Below are 5,000 nucleotides of genomic sequence, written 5' to 3' on the forward strand. Positions count from 1 at the left end.
GCAACTTTATCAAGTGTCTGTATGAGAAAATGTAGCCCCTGTAGGCCGAGTAAAAGTTGACCCTGCATGATTATTCGTAACTCTTATTGAATAATCAAATATGCAACTATCCGTCTTTGTTTAAGTTTCCCTAACTCATTTGATCACAGTGGGTTTTGCTGAGTTAATTTTCTCTTCTTTGATACAAATTGCTGCTTTAAATCTTAAATCTAGGAATTACGTGACACTCGCCATGCCGAGAGTTGTTCCAGTTAGGTGAGCCAAAGTGTTTATGTATACTCAAAGAAAAGTTGTTGGTTACTTTAGCTGCCAAGGCGAGTCAACTTGCCCACCTGAATTGTCTCGCCCCCAAGTCTGGTTCGTCATCCTCGTGTAAACGGTTGGTTGAATTTTGTAAAGAAATAAGTGAAAAGTTAGCTCCCCCAGGGTAACTCGGGGAAAGGGTTGTCTCTGGTACACAAGAGCTATTCTATTTTATTTCCATTTTCCCTCTTCCTCTTCCAACTGATTATGCAAAATATACTGTCCAAAATCTTTATGGGTACTGGTGTTTGAGAGTGTCACCTTTATCACTACTGTGGAATGTACCTCACCATACGGCCACCCCCGTTAACACAGCCACCTAGTTATTATGGCCACTCTATTTTGGCTCAAACAAAAGCTCAGTCGGTCATTTTCTTATTTATTAATTATACAGTCAGATTTTTGTGACCTGTTGGTGACCAGATTAACAGAATTCTGGCACATTGTAGGAGTAATTTATATACAATTTAAAGGAAGCAACAGGCATCATTTTGTTACTGAAGTCCCATGCATATATGTAACTCTTGATTATTTCGAGATTTTATCTTTATTATGTCATCAAGGCAATAATATTTTGATTCCTGCTCCAGCGGTAGGGGGGGGGGGGGGACTCTCCTCTCTGTGCTATATACAGCTGTGCAGCCCCAAAGGGTATGGTTATTCAGTCGTTTTGGTCATAAATACTCTAGGGTAAGGCTTTTGCCCTCTAGTCTTTAATTTGTTATGTTTTTTGGAATAAGCTACCTCAATTTTCATCATTATTGATAAGACCATCAACAAAAGTCCTTCAAAACTTATGTTTAGGGCAACTGTAGCAGTCGCAACAGTCATAAATGGGGTAGGGAAAATCACAGATTTTGGTCATAAATAGGTTAAGAGTTTAACTTTTGTGAAGAGGGCTGCACTGACCCCCACCCAATTTTTCTGGGATGTACAAAAGGCATTTTCTTAGCAGTTACTACAGTCTTGCTTTAGTAAATCAAAATAGTACTTGCTGCCAGGTACTTTATAAAAGTATAACCCCTCCAGAAGCCTTCACAAAGTACATGTAATATCAGGTGCTAACAATTTTTTTTTGCGGCTGATTAAAATTTGGTATTAAATTGTACTGAACTGGTGCAGATTTAATATACATTATATTTTGTCACACTTAGTTCACTTATTTTAAGACTACTCAGCAGCAACTAGTACCTCTTGTATGACCATGCAGTAACAGTATATTCCAAACAAAAAAAAAGTACATGTATATGTATTACTATCCTGCCTGGAAGAGTGTGTAGAGAGAGCACATAGTGCAGTGCCCTACTGTATGTCTTTTGTTAGGTATAATAATCTTAAATTTAGAAGACTCATATCGATCTTAGAATTCACAAAAAAGTTGATATCTTTACAACTCTCCTTTAGCTGTGTCACTTCATAATAAATTAGCAGTTTGGTATGTTGTAGCATAGAACTTTAATTAATTAAGTTACTGCACCGGTATCACAGAGGTCATGGGTTAGAATCCAGTTCACACCTAATTTTTTTTTCAGGCTATAATTTCACCTTTGCTCAAGTTTGTGTATAGTATGTTGCAATGATCAATCATGTCTTTATAAGTTGATCAATGTATATATGTCCCACTGACTTATACTTCAACATTTTATCTTAAAGTTTGTTTATTTGTTTTATTGTGTGGTTCTAGAAAATGTCCATACCCACCCCAAGGAGATTATTGGAAATTCCAGGGATGGGGAGGGTCTCAAAAGCCAAACTTTTTAAAGAAAAGTATTAATAATAATTGGAATTTCCATAGGGATGGGATGGGGAGATCTCTGTTTAATAAATACATAAATAATATGTACAGACCATTATCTGATGTGAAGACTGTGCAACCTATCCTGGCCAACGAGTTGCCAAGGTGTAGCATCCTTGTTATCAATTTTAAGTACCAAATTAAAGAAGATCAGCATGTTAGATGGGAGAGGGGAATTTTTCAAAATATCATAGACTAAAAATATATATATTTTCCAAACTCAATCATGTTAGTAGTGTTAGTGTCTATTTATTTATTTATTTATTTATTAATTTATTAATTTATTTATTAATGAATACCTGTGAAGAGATAGTCATACATTCTTGCAAATATTCTGGGAGTCTTCCACATACCAGTTAGATCATCCAGTCCCCCAGGAAAGTTATGAAATTTATTCTCCAAGTAAACTACTGAACCATGGGCTCCAGTGGGGACAGTGCTATTACGATGCAATTTGCAGATGTGCTACATAATATGAGCTTAACAGTTTTGTTACCATGGCAACAGACTGCATTTCAGACCTTCCCTGATATTCTAGGCTTTTCTGGCCACCTCATGGCCTTGATTAATGTTTTTCAAGCTGAAAATCACTGCATTATTGAAATTGGGTTAGAGGGGACTGGAAAAGATTGAGTTGCCAATTGGGAACATATTTTTTTCATAGCCATATTAGTGTGTTGCCTGTAGAACTATAAGGCTACCAAGTTTCAATGATCTCTGCTGTATATATGGTCTGCACTTGATGTAATATTGGGTTTGGTGTATGACATCATCAGTCCTCTCATTTGCATATATTTTACACATTTTAAACTTAAATATCTCTAGAATTAATGCAAATATTTGTTAAGGTAAACAGCATTTGTGATCTATAGTGGAAGTCTATTTGATACTCCTAAAAATTCTGAATCAAGGGGTAAACATTTGATGATAGTAGCATGCCAAATCATTGAGTTGAATTTATGCTGCTGACATTTACATGTACTGTAAGGTGTTGAAGAGAATTTTGGAGGGGAATTTGGTGTGTTTATTGAATTGCCAGAGGTTGGTTGGCTGGTTTTGTTATTGCTTTGTCATTATCTTCCATGTATTTTTTTTTAAAAGCAGAGTGCTTGGTGGCAAAAGCAAAACTGGCAATATTCTCACTTACCTGTGTTTCTAAAGTCATGTTTTTAGGTTTTTGGGGTCAATCTATTAGTAGTTGCACTGTCTTAAATTACAATAGAAAAGATGTGATATTAATTATGTAAGTTACACTTTGGTATCGTTCATACCAAAATTATAGTAAGTTTCTGGTTCAATGTTTGCCTCTGCATTAATTTGATTAAACTACTGTAGTTTATTTTTTAACGGAATTTAATTGTCAAAAGGGAGGTGGGAATCTGAGAACAATAGTGAACTAGACCAACAAATATACAGAAATCTACCACCATTGCTTTCATGGCTGAGTGGAGATGAATCTAAGTCAACCAAAATTAGAAAAAAAATTACTGATTTATTGGAGGGTTGAAATGGGATCCTGGCTATGGGAGAGTAGGAATCGGGGCTGAGGGGGGTGGGTGGTGTGCTTGTGAATTTAAGAACCTCTCTGAAAGTGAAAACAAACTGTAGGTTTGAAAAGTTTAAAGCGGAGGTAAAAATTATACTTTAATATATCTTGTTTATTAAGGTGGTAATGAGCATAATACCCACTTAGGGTGAGTCATTGAAACAATGACATAATTTATGTCTGTCTTTTCTTAGGTGGTTACCTCCTGGCATAAAATTACACCCCACACAGGCATACAATGTTATGATTTAGATGATGCAACCTGCTTTCCCATGTTTAACATACACGTAAGAGTACTGATCAGTGGACCAGTGTACAAGTGTGATTTCTCTACTGATAATGAGAATTATAATAAAGATACAAAGCCACTCTGGTGTGATTCATTTAATTATTCCTTAATGGTAAAGTGAACCAGTTAAACCAAAGGTTGCACTCTGTAAGATCAGGTGTACAAAAAAAATATACAAGTAGTAGCTCTTCTGAAAAAAAATAGTTAATTTGTTGTTTCTTCCTGTTCATTTTTTCCTTGAACATTTTTATTTTCCTAATAAGTAGTTTAGCTAGCCATAAAAATGTTTTGTTGTCTCTGAGACCATTTTCAAGATAAAAAAGTGATTTGTATATAAAATTTGAATTTTTTGGGGTGGGGGTGGGGACCTTTTCAGAATTTCCCCACAAAGGTCACAAGGTACAAGGGAAGAAGCAAAAATAGAATTTTAAGTGTTAAAACATATGTTTTCATCATCAGTTTGGGCCTCTCTGTGAAGCTGCATAGTATACTTGAGGATCATGTTATACCCATTTTAATTCAAAATACAAATGGAAACTTGCATTGACAATCACTTAATCTCTTGGCAGTGTTTTGTTTTTTAATAATTGCCTTTTTCACAAAACAATAATTTGAACATCTTTGTTTCACAAGCTGGGAGGGGGGGGGGGAAGGGGTATTCTACAAAGTTTTAAATGGAAAGGCCTTATCTCAAGGTCCATTACCCCTTACCCTTTTGTGTACATTTGTACCATTTTGATAGAAATGGCACCTCTTTTGTTGACCTTACATTGCAAAAGGGTAAATGTACCCCTTTAACAAACCTATTTAAGAATACTGCATCCCTTTCCTATTCCTTTGGAAAGAAGTTAATAAATAATATTACAGAATCTCTTCATTCTGGCTGAGGAGAGTAAATGAGAGCTTTTCAACAACATTTTAGAACCAGAAGAATGGAATCCCTAAATGACAGATTTTCCTACCCTTTCATACACCTCGACTTGTGAAATCCCTATCATTAATTTTATACCTGAAGCCTGAAAAAGGTACTCATCGTGAGCTGAGCCTCCCCATATAGGTCATTACAG

The 5,000-nt window shown here is 35.6% G+C and overlaps 1 protein-coding gene and 1 long non-coding RNA gene across 2 annotated transcripts in view; one reads left to right on the top strand and one right to left on the bottom strand.

The window, feature by feature from the left end:
- Positions 1–4,012, top strand: part of LOC149096682 (uncharacterized) — a 5,091-nt gene extending 1,079 nt beyond the window's left edge. Inside the window, exon 2 of the long non-coding RNA XR_016204576.1 lies at positions 3,839–4,012. This is a non-coding gene — a long non-coding RNA (uncharacterized LOC149096682). The remainder of the gene's footprint in view (positions 1–3,838) is intronic.
- The window catches only part of LOC110044859 (heat shock 70 kDa protein 12A-like), a 22,099-nt gene that overhangs the window by 13,215 nt on the left and 3,884 nt on the right, over positions 1–5,000 (bottom strand). The gene's annotated exons all lie outside the window — the stretch shown is intronic.

Source organism: Orbicella faveolata, unplaced genomic scaffold, assembly GCF_042242905.1.
Source record: "Orbicella faveolata isolate gen_17 unplaced genomic scaffold, um_ofav_v1 contig_48, whole genome shotgun sequence".
Classification (NCBI taxonomy): Eukaryota; Metazoa; Cnidaria; class Anthozoa; order Scleractinia; family Merulinidae; genus Orbicella; species Orbicella faveolata.